Below are 15,442 nucleotides of genomic sequence, written 5' to 3'. Positions count from 1 at the left end.
CCCGCGGCCCCCTCGGCCCCCCAGGGAGGCCAGCCGCACGCCCCTCGCCGCCCCCCGCAGCCCACGTGCGCCCCGGGACAACAGCAGGCGAGGCCCAGCGCGTCCCCGCTGGCCCCGGCCGCGCGCGCGCTCCTCCGCCCTCCCTCCTCGCGCGTGCTCGTCCCCGCGGCCGCGGCCGCGCGCCTCTTCTCCCTGCTGCGGGAGTCGCGGGGCCGGGAGGAGGCGGAGCAGGGGAGGTGGAGGCTCCGGCGGCGGCGGGCTCCGGCGGGGGGCGCGCGCCAGCGGCCGGGGCGCGAGCGCTGCGGGGGCGACCCGCGGGCGTCGGGGTGCGGGGCCTGGGAACCCCGAGCACCGGTTCCTCCAGGAGCGGCGCCGCCGGGGAGGGCCGAGCGCGCAGCGCGGTCGGGGGGACTTGGAGGCGACGGCCCGGAGCCTGACGCCCCCGGCCCCGGGCCTGACGGCTGGCGCGGCGGGATGAGGCGCGGGGCCGGGGGCCGCCCGGACGAGGCCCCGCGAGTACCCTCGGCGGCCCGGCGCTAGGCTCGGCGGCGGCGCGCGGCGGCGGCGGGCCGCTTGGGGCTCCCTGTGGACGGCGAGCCGGGAGCGGCGGCCGGAGGAGCCGGCGGAGGAGGGCGTCGGGCTCGGCGCCCGCGGAGGGGCAGAGACACGGAGCGGAGAGGAGGGCGCAGCGACGCCGCGGCGAAGCGGCGGGGCCGCGGGGCTCGGTAAGGGGGAGGCCGTGACGTGGGCAGCGCCCGGAGCCGCGGGCAGGGCGGCGGGGGCATGTCCTACAGAAATTCTTCTTTAAGATGAGGGTTGCAGATAGAAGGTTCTTGGGGCATCTCGGGTTTCCCCCGGCCTCCCTGCCGGCAGCTCGCCTCCCGCGCTCGCCTGGCGTTTCCCTGGCGCCTCCGCGAGCCGGGGTTCAGACCGATGGGGCCTGCTGCAGTGCCCCCGCCTGAGGTCGAGGCGAGGAGGAGCCCCCCGCCGTCAGCTGCGACTCCCAGGGAAGGGCCAGGTGGGGACCCTGGGAGACGAGGGTCTCCCTGCGCTGCCACCGGAGACCGCGCAGTGCTGAGCCCCTCGGTGTGGGGGAGCAGGATTCCTGTGCTCGGTGGACTTCTCCTTTCATCTTTCCCATTTGCTGAAGTTGGACGATGCCGGTGACTTATGCCTTTTTTTTTTTTTTTTACTTGAGTCCCCCCCCGCACCCCCGTATCATGCCTTTCCCATTTTTTTTGACTCGAGTAAATATTCATTTTTAAAGGTTTTCGTAAAGAGCTCACCTGAAACTGGATAGGGAGAGAAGGTCAAACCTGATTATTCTTAGCTCTGGTCTACTCTGGACCCTTTATAACCAATCTCTCCTTCTGTTGCTGAAGCTTAAAGAAGATGGCAGGGAGGAGACCCACAGCAGGATCTTGGGGTGCAGTTTCGTAGTTATCTTTTAGGAAAGAGAATTTGGGTAATTATAATTTGGATCTGCACGCAGCATTACAATTTGCTTTTAAAATGCTTGGGGCACTGCGTGATGCTGCACGGAAGGCTGGCAGCTGGGCGGGAGCCTTGTTGTCAGCATCTTTGATTTTCCATTCTTTCAGAGTTGTTTTTGGCAGAGATGGAGACCTTTTAAGTCAGTCTGAGTGGGAATAAGTTTTCTGGTACATTGGTTGCTTCTGTAAACACTGTCTGTATTCGTATTTCTATTGGAAGAGGAGAAAGATTATGGTCCTGGAGTACAGTCCACGCATGTGCTCGCTTGATTCAGTAATTGAATTTGCGGTCATATTTTTGAGTAGTGATGATTGTCATTTATTAAGATTTTTTTTTCTTTCTTATTTAATTGAAGTCTAATCCCGAATCTTAACATTTGCTCCTTGGACTTGAGAGTGGAGGAAATAGAAGCTTTAATTGCTAGTAAAGTACGACCTCAAAGTTTTTCAAGTACCACTGATCGAATTTTTTTTTAACTTTATTTACTTTATTGTTCTTGTTGAAAATATACACAGGAAAACAGACATCGGTTCAACCATTTATACGCGTACAGTTCAGTGACATTGATCACAGTCTTCAAGCTGTGCCACCATTCTCACCCTCCCTTTCTGAGTTGTGCCTCTGCCATTAACATAAACTCACTGCCCCCTAAGTTTCCTATCTAGTCTTTCCAGTTGGTGGTGTCAGCTTGATCCCATGAGGATAGTCTTAAAACAGCATTGTGCTCAAGCAGGCATTTTCTTTTCTTCTTTTTTTTTTACTAGTTAAGCTGAACTGTTTGATTTTAAGAAGACTTTAGGGGATATCTTTGGTTTAAGAGTTTGAATTGTTTTTAATAGAGCTCTTTGTGAAGATGGGGTATCATGATGAGATTTCCCATTTCAGGAATGTTTGGGGTCTGATTCATTTCTAAAATGGAAAACATAGTGGTGCTTTGTAGAACACGTATCTGTAATGGTGCGGGGTTGGAACTGCTCAAGCCACTTACTGTCCTACCATGGTCCCTGTAGCAGTTCTAGAATAAAGCAGCACTTTGGACAGAGGCTTGTCCAGACATAGCTGGGGTGGAAGCCCAGTTTACTGTGTGATCCTGCACACCGCACTGGGTGACAGGGTGAAGTGGTGGGAAAGGAAAAATAGAAGTGGGCCAAAGAGGAAAGGTTAGTTGGTATAACCTTCCTCTGTTACATAACTTTTGTTTTCTAGGGAGAGACCAAGAACCAGGGAGGCAGGCTCAACTGTCATTAGAGCCTTTGATGTTGGCTTGAATTCCAGTAGTTATGTTCCTTTTATTTCCTTTTCCCAGCGCCCTGCATCACTTTCCAATCACCAGCAGCTCTTCCACAGTTCGGCTGAGACTTTAATGGCAATACCTTCGTTCCCACTTCTTTGCTTTCTTTCTCTCTCATGCTCTCACTCTGACTTCTTTCCCTTTACATGACTTATTTAGCAGTGTTTTCCCTTCCCAACCTGTCCTGGGTGTATTATCTGCACAGTATACATAGATTTACTGTTGACTGTGGATTCATTTCATAAATGCCATGGGCTAGAAACTGTTTTCAGAAGACTGGAAGGAGAAGAGAAGTTGTATTTTTAAAGATTAAGACTTATATTGTTGAGAGTTTTTAAATTTAACCCGTTGGTGTGGAACCCGATGTTCATGGCAGTAGTCAAGAGGTGCAAAGACCAGTGGGAAGAAGACAGGACTTGAAGTCAGAGTGTAGTCCCAGTTCTGCCATGGAATAGCTGTGTGGCATGCTAACTTCCTTGGGCAAGTTATTTATGTTTCTGAGCTTGTTTTCCTCTTTTATAAAATTGGGATGAGAAGGCTTGCATTGTCTTCCTTATAGAATTGTTGTGAAGGATTAGATACATGGAAGGACGTGAAAATGCTTTCTAAAACTTTTCAAATGTTTAAGGTGTTATTACAGATACATCTTACATAATCAAAAACCTATCTTGCTTGCCAAATTTTCTTGGATAACTGTTTTAAATGTTATAAGACAATAATTAAAAAAAAAAATGCAGATGAGAAACGAGAATGTGTTAGATTTCTTTCGGCTCCAAAGTTTTGTGATTCCATCTCATGGTTTAGGAAATCTGTACATGCAGTAGGTGCGGTTTTGGATTCTTTGAAATTTTCTGTTCTTCTGAAACAGATGTCAAATTTATTGAGACTGAACTTCTCTAAAGCAGCAGCTGAGAATACCAAAGGAGGTGACACATTAGGGTTTGTGCTGAGAGCTGTTTAGTAAAAGATAGTCTGCATGATTTAGGACAGAGGGTTGGCAAAGTACAGGCTGCGGGCCTGTGGCCTGTTTCTGTGTGGCCCATGAGCTAAGAATGATTTTTACTAATTGAAATGGTCAAAATGAAAAAAAAAAAAAAAAACAGAAGAGTAATGACATGTGCAGATTATATGAAATTCAAATTTCAAAGTCCATAAATAGCAAGTTTTATTGGAACACAGCCATGTTCATTCATTCCTGTGCTGTCTAAGGCTGCTTTTGCCCTACAAGGCTGAGTTGGATATTTGTGACAGAGACTGGATGGTCTGCAGAGCCTAAACTATTTACTATTTGGCCCCTTACAGAAAAAATTTGCTGACCTCTGATTTAGGACTTAAAACGTTTTGTCTTAATGAACACAAGTGTTACTTTCTTATCGTGGTATCACAGGAATTAAGACCCTTGGAATGGCACTGATTTTTGCTGTAGGGTTCAAATGCTGGTTGTGATATTTGTAAACTTTGACCCTGGGCAAGCTAATTAATATTTTGGCATCCCAGGTTATCTCTTTTGTGACCAGGAATTACAATAATATCTACCTTAAGAAAAAGTGGTATTGTTGATAGTTGCCGTTAGTTGCTATCGAGGTAGCCCATGACTCATGGCAGCTCAGTACACAATGGAATGAAACACTGCCCGGTCCTGCGCCATCCCTGTGATTGATTGGGGAGCAGACTGTTGTGATTCATAGGATTTTCATTGGCTCATTTTTGGAAGTAGCTCACCAGGCCTTTCTTCCTAGTCTTAGTCTAGAAGCTCTGGTGAAACCTGTTCAGCATCCTAGCAACACGCAAGCCTCCACTGACAGACAAGCCGTGGTTGTACATGAGGTGCATTGGCCGGGATTGAACCCGGATCTCCTGTATGAACGGCAAGAATTCTACCACTGAACCATGTTTAAGTGAAATGATACGTTTAAATATCATTTTTTAATGTCTTCGTACAATATCTAGCATATAGTAAATGCTCAATAAGTGGTGGATGTTGATTATTATATATTCTAATGTAAACAATATGTCTGAAATATTTTATATCATCTTTGGTCTTGTGTTACCAAGTTGTTCTCTTGAGTGGTATGCTACCTGTTATGGAATTCCTTCCTTTACTTACTTCCTTTAGTTTAGTTAATAGCTGATAATTGGAATAACTTGAGAAACTTCCCATACGTACTGCATTTTTTAAAAGTCACCTGCTTATTTCAGATGATTAAGAATTGGTAGATACTTTTGCTGTATTTTTCATAGATCCTGGTTTTTGATAATTTCTTGGTTATGTTCTGTGTTTGCAAACTGAATTTAACCACCATTTCTGTTTTGGCAGTGGGTTTTTTTTTTTTTTCTAGAAATATGTGCGAAAAGCCTGTTTTAATTAGGCCAGGATTAGATAACTTTTCCCTTAGATAACTTAGTGTATATTACACTTGAAGTCTTCTTTGTGATTTTCATTAACATCTCTATAGCGTCCTCTACAGAGCTGAAATAATAAGAAATTTTTTTTAAAGATAGATCTAGTTTACTATCTAGAAGCTTTGATATTAACCTTTTTTTTTAAAAAAAATATTTGGTTTTAAATTATCTTATAATTGAGAAATTTGATGCACTTTTCAGTCAGCTGCTAGTTTATTTAATGTTAATTCCAAACTAAATATGAGCACTAAAAAAAGGCCATTGTGCTGATTCAGTTAAACAAAACAGAATTGGGGTCCTTGTGGCTCTTGCAGTCCCACAAATTGTTCACTTACGTGGTGTTGTGTGATGCAGTGCTAGGGGAGCCAGGAGGGCATTAATGTCCCCACTGCCCTTCCAGGGAACAGTGGAGTGGGAGCAGAGGAGGCTGTCCATAAAACCCGGAAAACTGCAATCCTAATTGTAGCACCCCAGAAACGGCCGAGGCTTAAAGAAGACCCACTATCAAGATGAGAGAGTAATTTGTGGTTTGAAAGAATGAAAAATCCCAGAGATTTCCTGTCTGGAGAGATCAAGGTTGTAAGGGAGTATTTCTGGAGGGAGTAAAATGAAAGAATTTGGTAAAACAGAAATTTATAGTTTCACAGTATCCTTGGACATGGGGACAGTCCCTGGTGCTTATAGATTGTTTTAGAACAGGTAAAAGGAAGTGAGAAATGAGTGCTTGCTTTAATTTCTTATGAAAAAACATGAACCAGAATATTGAGTAGAAGTAAAATCCTGTTTTTTAGAGATATCTTATTATTTGACTTATGGCCACGTATCCATTTGCTAATTTATCTTATATCATGGATTATAATAACAGTGAAACCTGTGAGAGTCAGAACTTGATGAGACTGCCTTGTTTTCCTGGGTCTCGCAAGTATTCCACCTTTAACAGGGTGAGGTCTTACCACTTTGCTGTTGTTCCTTTTAGTGAAAATATTTGCGTTTTCCGTCTCTGACAGGTTTCCTCCTTACACAGGTTCCGGCATTTGCAGGTTTTACTGGAATGTATGACCTATTAATATTGGAGGTTGTGAAGGTGGAAAACATTGAAGGGAAGAACGTGTGGCTCATGCATTAAGGAAATGTTATGATACGTTGCAGTTGTCTTTGTTAAGAAAGATAGGTACCATACTCTGGGAAAGAATTTTAAAACAGATACTCCATCCATTTGCCCTGAAATAGTAAAGTCTGTATTACCTGTACTTCAGCCTTGTCGTCTTGGGCAGGTCATTTGACTGCATTGTGTGTAGAGTGTGTAGAGGAGAGGAGCCCTGGTAGTTCAGTGGTTAAGTGCTTGGCTGCTAACCAGAAGGTCAGCAGTTCAAACCTACCTGCCATTCCATAGGAGAGAGGTGTGGTAGTCTGCTTCCGTAAAGATCATAGCCTTGGAAGCCTTATGGGGCAGCTCTGCTCTGTCCTATAAGGTTGCTATGAGTCAGAATGTACTTGACGGCAAGGAGACTGGTTTTGATTTGGTATAGGTTGGAACTGGTAATTCCTGTTAATCTTTTCGTTGGAGATATAACAAGGTTGAAAGATTCTTAGGATTAGTAGTGGTTTTTTTTAAAAAGGTGAAGAAAATATGCGAAATTCAGTAATTACCAAGTGTTCTAGGAAATATGAGTCGGAATCGACTTGACAGCAATGGGTTTGATATTTTTGTCTTAGTGTCTTAGTGCTGCTGTAACAGAAATACCACAAGTGGATAATTTAACAAATTTTCACACAGCTTAGGATGCTAGAAGTCCAAAATCAGGGCACTGGCTCTAGGGTAAGGCTTTCTCTCTCTGTAGGATCTGGGGAAGATCCTTGTCTTTTTTTAGCTTCTGCTCCTTGGTTCCTTGGTGATCTTCCTGTGGTATGGCATCTGTCTTCCCCTATCTGTGCTTGCTTGCTTTTGTGCCTAATCTACTCTTACATATCTCAAAAATGATTGGTTTAAGACACACCCTACATGAGATTACATCTATAGGTATAGGGGTTAGGATTTAGGACACGTATTTTGGGGGGCACAATTCATTGAGTACATTAAACACAGACAGAAAAGCGAAGTAACATTTAATGAGGGAAGATGTGGGCTTGGGATCAGAGGACCTGGGCTCTTATGTTGGCTCTGCCATAAGTGATATGTGACTTTGGACAGAACTCTCTGAACCTCATTTTCCTTAAATGGAAAATGAGGGGTTATATTAGAGGGTCTCTGATTCCCCTTCTTGCTCTCAATTCTGTGATTCTCTTATTTTTTAAAACTGGGAACCATCATTTTACACTTGCCCAATTTCTGTTGGCTTTTTTTTTTTTTGACCCAAGGAGAACCTGATGGGCCTTTCTAGATGCCTTATATCCAGTGATCCTCCTCCACATTCAGAGCAATCTTGACTTCAGTCGGAAGAAAGAAAGCAAATCTCTTGTCACTTGACTGAAAGGTATTCAGTGAGTACATTGCTGTCTAGTACCATGCTAGGTGCAGTAGAAAATAGATAGGAAAGAGGCTGGCATTGAGTCTCTGCGCTCATGGAGATGTTCATTTCACTGGTAAGACAAACTATTGTAAAACAGTAGGCAAGCAGACAGTGGGATAAACTAGCAGTTGGAAGATTTGGGATGTACTACTGGAGAGGATAAATTGTGGCCATGTGACTTTGAACATCGTAAAATGAGTTTGTAGACTCCCTCCAGCTCTGAAATCTGGTCGTTCTCTCTTTGACAGAGAAGTAGCAGCTCTGAGTCAACTTGCTGGTAGACAACACAAGTGAGCACTGCTCAAACCAGGCCAGACTTTTACACTCACTCTGTGTAATTACTTGATTTACTAGATGGAAGGAAAGGATTACTTCCATTTGCTGGAAATGCATTCAAGAGACAACTTTTCTTCTCAGAAGTCGAGCTTATGAGAAGCAATGAGACAGAAGAGTCGCTGCTTTGGAGGCCATAAATTTGTGTCCTGTACCTTATTTCCTCTTGCCTTGTCAAGACCTTCACCCCGCAACTATTTTCTTTGCTAAATTACCATTCTCTTGTTACTGGGTCGTTTCTTTCAGCATACAGATATGCCTTAATATTACTTGCAGGACCCTCGAGTTTTATCTGGGCACATGACTGCCCAGGTAGAGACTGCATTTTCTAGCCTCTCTCTCTTTTTTTTTTTCTCTCTTACAGCTGGTTGTGGCCACGTGACAGAATTCTGGGCAAATGAATGCGAGCAGAAGCGGTGTGTGCGATTTCTGGGTGGTTGCCTTTTGCTTCCTCTTTCCTCCTTTTCGCAGACTGGATTGAAGAATGCTAATATGGTGCTAGTACAGCCTTATTCAGTCTTGTAGATGGGGGCAACACCTTAGGAGGAGAGGGATCAATAACATGGTACCCTGAATGATCCTGTGGAGCAGAGTAATCTACTAGTTTTGTACTGCTCATTTATTTCTGGATGGTTAACGGAATACAATTCCATCCTGCGTAAGTCCCTAATACCTTAATAAATCACTCTTAAACCACACTTTCTTCTACCTTATGATCCTTCCCACTGTTGCCCAACTTCTTTGTTCCCTTTTACAGCAAAATTTTTCAAAAGAGTTGTTTATGTTTGCTGTCCCTACTCCTTAGCACTTATTCTCTCTTTAACCCTATCTGTTTGAGCTCTCATTCCATCAGTCCACCGAAATTGTTTTTAATCATGGCTGCAACAACCTAAATCTTACTAAAGGCAATTGTCAGTTCAGTGTCTACATCTTACTCATTTCTCATCAACATTCCACATTGATTTACTTCCTTTGACCTCTTAGCCGTGTATCCTCTGTGTCCTTTTGCCAGGCTATCTCTACCCCTCCCAAGTTTAAATTTTGGAGTGTCCCTAGGCTCTCCTCTGGTGATCTCAGTCATTTTCATGGTTTCAGATACCACTTATATGCTGACGATGCCTGAAACTCATATCTTAGTACTGATTTTTTTCCCTTGAGTTCTAAACTCATCTAATCCTGTGCCTTCATCTGGATGTCTTATAGACTCTTCACACTTAACATGAACCAAGCAGAACTGTGACTCACTCCTCCTCCGCCTCGCCAAGGTCTTCGCCATCTCAGTAAGTGGCACCACGGCCGTCTACCCAGTCATGTAGGCCAAACCCTGGCGTCATCCTTGATTTTTCTCCCCTCGTCTCATGTGAAGTCCTGTGAGTTCCAGCCTCAAAATAGGTGTTGCACCTGACTACATCTCACTTTTTTCCCTGTTAGAAACCCAGCTAAGCTAAGTAGCCTTTCTCCCCTGGCAAGTTGCCAGCAGACTTCTCTGCCTCTAGTATTGTCTCTGCTTTTCCCATTAACATTTCCCCCACACAAGCCCAAATGTTAATTAGATGACATTGTTGTCTTACTGGCTTTCCAATATTCTTAAGTCTAAAACTAAACCGTAAAACTTCATGATGGTCACTTTCAAGGCCCTATATCAGTGGTTCTCAGCTGGGGGAGACTGTGTCCTTAGGGGACATTTGGCAATGTCTGGAGACATTTTTGGTTGTCAGACTGGGGGTGAAGTGGGGGGACTACTATTGGCATCTAGTGGGTAGAGGCCAGGGATGCTGCTAAACATCCTGTAGTGCACAGGTCAGCCCCCCACAACGGAGAATTATCTGCAGTGTCTGTGATGCTGAGGTGGAGAATTCACACGTGATCTGCCTCCTGGCTGCTTCTCCAACCTCATCTTCTTTTATTCTTTCCTGTGTACTGAGCTACAGTCACATTGGCTTCCCTTTTATCCCTTGGATGAGCCCATCCTTTCTCAGGGATTTGCACTGCTGTTCCTTTTGCTGAGAATGTACTGTCTGCAGATCTTTGCGTAGCTGCCTCTTTTTTCTTCCCCAGAGAGGCTGTTCATGATGGCCTGTATAAAGTGGCTCCCGGTCTCTCCTATGTTTTCCTATCTTCCCTTCTTCATGCTGCTGCTGCTGTTAGGTGCCATCAAGTCAACTTCGATTCATAGCAATCCCATGTAACAGAATGGAACTCGGTTCTATTTCTTGGCTATAATCTTTATAGGAGCAGATTGCCAGGTCTTTCTTCCGCAGAGCTGCTGGGTAGGTTCACACCGCGAAGCTTTCTGGTAGCAACAGGGCACTTAACTGTTGTGCCACCGGGGCTTCTTACCTTCTTCATAAAAGTTTATTGTTTATTTGCTTATATGTTTAATTTATAACCCCCTTTTCCTCAAGCTACTGAGATGTAGGGGCTCTGTCTGCCAGGGTACCTGCTGTATCCCTAACACTCTTCTTGGTAAATCTTTGTTGAATGACAGGTGCCTGAGACCATGGTGGGAATGGAGGAGAAGGTTTTCAGTGATAATGACAAGTCAAAGGATCCATTTGGGAGCAATAGGGAAGGTTATGATTTTCCAGAGAGTGAAAAAAAATCACTTGAGACATGGTTGTTTCAGCTTTGATTTAGTAATTAACTTTGTAGAATGAAGGTCTTCACCCCCACTTTTGTGAGGAGGTAAATGACAAAAGAGTAAGCCGACAGCAGGGACTTTTTAAGAAAGTTCTAGAGTTGCTTCAGAATTTAACTTCCATCTTGCGTTTTGTTGCATACCACTTATCTCTGCATATAGAGCTACATCGTCATAAGAATGTTGAATATTATGGTTACATGAACCTCTAGGGCATATGTAAGGAACCCTGCGGGCACAGTGCTAAAGTGCTCAGCTGCTAACTGAAATGTTGGTGGTTCAAATCCACCAGCTGCTCCATGGGTGAAAAGACCTGGCAATCTGCAGCCAGAGAAATCCTATGGGGCAGTTCTACTCTGTCCTGTAGGGTCACTGTCTTAGGCTGGGTTCTCTAGAGAAGCAAAACCAGTGAAGTGTGTAAACATATATAGAGAGAAGTTTATATCAAGGGAATCGCTCATGCGGTTGTAGAGGCTGGAATGTCTCTAATCCGTGAGTCAGGATAGAGGCTTCTTTTGATGCACGTAGCCACAGGGGCTGGCGAGCCCAAGGTTGGCAGGTCGGAGAGCAGGGCTGTTCACAGCCTGTGAAGATTTATTACGAATTGCAGAGCTTGACAGGCAAGGCGGCAGGTAAGCTGCTGGCTCAAATCCCAAGACCGGGAAGTCAGACGAACAGGAGCCAGGTGCAGGATCCAGAACAAGCAGAAGCCCACAGGGCTTGCCAGAATATCCCCTTGCATTCAATGCATCCCTGAGGAAATTCCCTTTCAACTGATTGGCTACCCACAGCAGATCCTGTCATGGAGGTGATCACATAATACCAGATCTCATCATGGAAGTGATCACACCATCATACGACTATCAAACCACTGAGAATCATGGCCCAGCCAAGTTGACACACAACCTTCAGTATCCCAGTCACTATGAGTTGGAATTGACTCAACGGCACAGAACAACAACAACAACAACGGGGGGATATGTGATCTTACCTTTTCCCAATATCCGAATTCCTTCTACATAATCTTTGGGAGGTGATCCTCTTCCTTCTGCTGGAGTATTTTTAGTATCAGAAGATTCGGCTATTCACATGACAACCGAACTCTTTTAAAAAAGAGTTTTTATTGTTAAAAATGTCCTCATTCTATGAAATTGAAATGTCTCTCCCTGCATTTCCAACACTGCACCCCCCCCCGCTACCCTTTGCCCTCAAGTCTATTCCAACTCATGGTGACCCCATGCGTTACAGGGTAGAACTGTCCGATGGGGTTTTCTTGGCTGTAATCTTTATGGATGCAGATCTCCAGGCATGTCTTCTGCAGCAAAACTTGGTGGCTTTGAGCTTTCAGGTTAGCAGACAAGTGCAGCAGCTTGTGCCACTTAGGGACCCCAAACACCACACCACACCAAACCGAAACCAAACCTCTTGCTATCAAGTTGGTTCCGACTCCCAGCGACCCTATAGGACAGAGTGGAACTACGTGCCAGCTTTATTTTTCATACAGTGTGAAAGATGGCTGGTTCTTTGCTCTTCTCACCAGTGTTTTCTCTTTGCCAGGCTAAATGTACTCATTGTCTTCAACTCTTCTTCAGATGGCATGTTTTTTGATCCTTTTCCAGGGCCATCCCTAACACTTTTGGGACTTGGTACAAGAATACTAATGGAGGCCCGTATGCCACATGTCTAAAAGTACGAAAGTTATAAATCAAGCCACCTGTTAAATAAAAGATGTTCTTTTGCCTACTTGAACAAATACAACTTCATAGTGACCTGGATCAGAGATCAGAGTCAAATGGAGAATTCTCAGATTCCTCTGAGTTCCGCTCCAGACCATGGCAAAGTGGAGAGAGCGTCTTCCAGCCCGAGCAGCCCTTCCCTTCTCATCCAGCCTTCTGTTCCTGAAGGGCTTTGCATGCATGTATGTGGACACTCCAGCCCGTACTTGGTAAAGTGGAGAGAGTGTCTTCCAGCCCGAGCAGCCCTTCCCTTCACATCCAGCCTTCTCTTCCTGAAGGGCTTTACATGCATGTATGTGGACACTGCAGCCCAAGCAGCCCTTCCCTTCTCATCCAGTCTCCTCGTCTTGAGGGGCTTTGCGTACATATATGTGGACACTCCAGCCCGAGTAGCCCTTCCCTTCACATCCAGCCTTCTCTTCCTGAGGGGCTTTACATGCATGTGTTTGGACACTCCAGCCCGAGCAGCCCTTCTCTTCTCATCCAGTCTCCTCTTCCTGAGGGGCTTTACGTACATGTATGTGGACACTCCAGCCCGAGCAGCCCTTCCCTTCTCATCCAGTCTCCTCTTCCTGAGGGCTTTGCGTACATGTATGTGGACACTGCAGCCCGAGCGGCCCTTCTCTTCTCATCCAGTCTCCTCTTCCTGAGGGACTTTGCATACATGGTGGACACTCCAGCCCGAGCAGCCCTTCCCTTCTCATCCAGTCTCCTCTTCCTGAGGGGCTTTGCGTACATGTATGTGGACACTCCAGCCTGAGCAGCCCTTCCCTTCTCATCCAGTCTCCTCGTCTTGAGGGGCTTTGCATGCATGTATGTGGACACTCCAGCCCACACATCCCTGTACCCCTTTTGTCATAGAAGTGTATTGATTATTTGCTTTTGTTGTTATTAGTTGCTGTCACGTTGATTCTGACTCATGGAGACCCCGTGTGTTGCAAAGTAGAATTTGCTTGCTCCATAGAGTTGTCAAAACTGGACCTTTCGGAAGCAGATTGCTAGGCCTGTCTTCCAAGGTGCCTCTGGGTGAGTTCAAACTGCCAGCCTTCTAGTAGTTCAGTGCTTAACCATTTGTGCCCCCCAGGGACTTCTCCCTTTGGCCTGTTGTTGTTGTGTGTCGATTCTGAGTCACAGCAGCTGTCTTAGTTATCTAGTGCTGCTATAACAGAAGTATCCACAAGTGGATAGCTTTCACAAACAGAAATTAATTTTCTCACAATTTAGAAGGCTAGAAGTCCAAATTCAAGGTGCCAGCTCTTGGAGGAGGATCTCTCTTTCTGTTGGCTCTGGAGGAAGGTCCTTGTCTCTTTGGCTTCTCCTTCCTGGATCCCTGGAGATCTCCATGTGTCTTGGCACCAGTCGTACCCCATCTCGCCTCTGCTTGCGTGTTTAATCTCTTTTATGTTTCAAAAGAGCTTAACTCAAAATACAACCTACACAAGTCCTGCCTCATTAACATAACAAACAACCCATTCCCAAATGAGATTATAATTACAGGTGTAGAGGTTTAGAGGTTAGGATCTACAACACATAATTTTGGGGGACATAATTCAGCCACAACAGCAACCCTGCAAGACAGAGTACAACTGTCCCATAGGGTTTCCTAGGTTGAAATTTTTATGGGAGCAGATTGCCAGGTGTTTTCTCCCACGGAGTTGCTGGTGGGTTCAACTACTGATCTTTTTGGTTGGGAACTGAGCGCTTAACCGTTGCACCACCAGGGCTCTTTCCCTAGGGGTGTCAATACTGGTTGTGGATTTGCCTGTCTTTGGTAGTACCGACTCAAGGTAGATGCCTGAGCAGACACTAGAAGTAGACAGGAAGTTTTGAGGTCCTGGTCAGGATGGAAGGAGCCCTGGTGGTGCATTGGTTAAACTCTTGGCTGCTAACTGGAAGGGCTGCAGTTTGAACCCACCAGCCACTTTGTGGGAGAAAAATGTGGCAGTTTGCTTTTTGCCAAGATTACAGCCTTGGGAACCCTATGGGGTAGTTCTACTCTGTGCAGTGGGGTCCCTGTGAGTCAGAATTGACTCAATAGCAGTGGGTTTTGATTTGGTCAAGATGGGGATTGGGGCCTGTAGGCTGCAGGTCAGCTCATCCTTTAGGCCAGAAAACACTTGGCAGAGTTGTGATGGAGGTGGGCTGGAGCATGAGCCTTTAAAGCTAGGTGCCCAGGACAGGGATCCCTATTGCTTAGGTCCAAGGCAGGACTGTACTGCCCTAGTCAAACTGTGGACTTGATCCACTCTGCCAGTCAGTTATGATGGAAAATACTAACTCCATATAGATGGAAAATACTAACTCCCCATATAGTACCCCAAACTAGATGTGGTATTTCAGTTAGAGCTTCCTAACCGCTGTACCAGGGAACACTCTGCATGTGTTCCAGGTGGGTCAGAGGTGCAGACTTACTCAGCCCTCAGCGTGGATTGACAGTGACAGGGTACATAGAGCTCTCAACTGGGCACTCTTGGCCACCAGCAGCATGACCTGTTTACCCCGTGTGCCTGTACCAGCGTCACCATTTTCTGTATGTACCATAGAGTGAAGAAGGGTGGGATCCACCCCTCTAGACCGACGGAAGGCGACCGTTGTGTTTGTGCTGTGACTGTGTAGTGAGCCTCACAGTGTTACGTGTTTTGCATACTGCTTTTAGACTGTTATCATTTGGTCAAAGTAGGTTTGTGCCGTTTTTATTGGTGAGGAAGTAGATCCAGGTTAGGTAGCTTATCTAGCTCCGTATTCTCACTCAAATAGGGCAGTTGAAACTAGAACTTCATTCTTCTAATTCCTATTTTGGTGTATTCTCTCGACTAACCCAAATTGTGTTTCTTGTTTTGGATATAATACTTCCTTTCATGTAGCTCAGTACTTGTTTTTTGGCTCATTTAGGGCTTGCAGGCAATTACATTCTTTAGAGCTGTTCTGTCTCAACTGCTGTAACATTGTCACCCTTTATTGCTGTTTTTTAACCTGAATACTGAACTTTACATTTAGTCCTTACTAAGTTATTTTTTTCACGAGATCCAACCAATTA

General features: G+C 45.4%; 1 protein-coding gene across 1 annotated transcript in view; it reads left to right on the top strand.

Annotated features, from left to right (window-relative positions):
- Nucleotides 1-343: 343 nt before the first annotated feature.
- Nucleotides 344-15,442, top strand: part of ARHGAP32 (Rho GTPase activating protein 32) — a 411,930-nt gene continuing 396,831 nt past the window's right edge. Inside the window, exon 1 of the mRNA XM_049857308.1 lies at nucleotides 344-725. The gene's annotated coding sequence lies outside the window, so the exon portion shown is untranslated. The remainder of the gene's footprint in view (nucleotides 726-15,442) is intronic.

Source organism: Elephas maximus, chromosome 17, assembly GCF_024166365.1.
Source record: "Elephas maximus indicus isolate mEleMax1 chromosome 17, mEleMax1 primary haplotype, whole genome shotgun sequence".
Taxonomy (NCBI): Eukaryota; Metazoa; Chordata; class Mammalia; order Proboscidea; family Elephantidae; genus Elephas; species Elephas maximus.
Note: the sequence above shows the minus strand (reverse complement) of the source record. Positions and strands in the feature narration are given on the sequence as shown.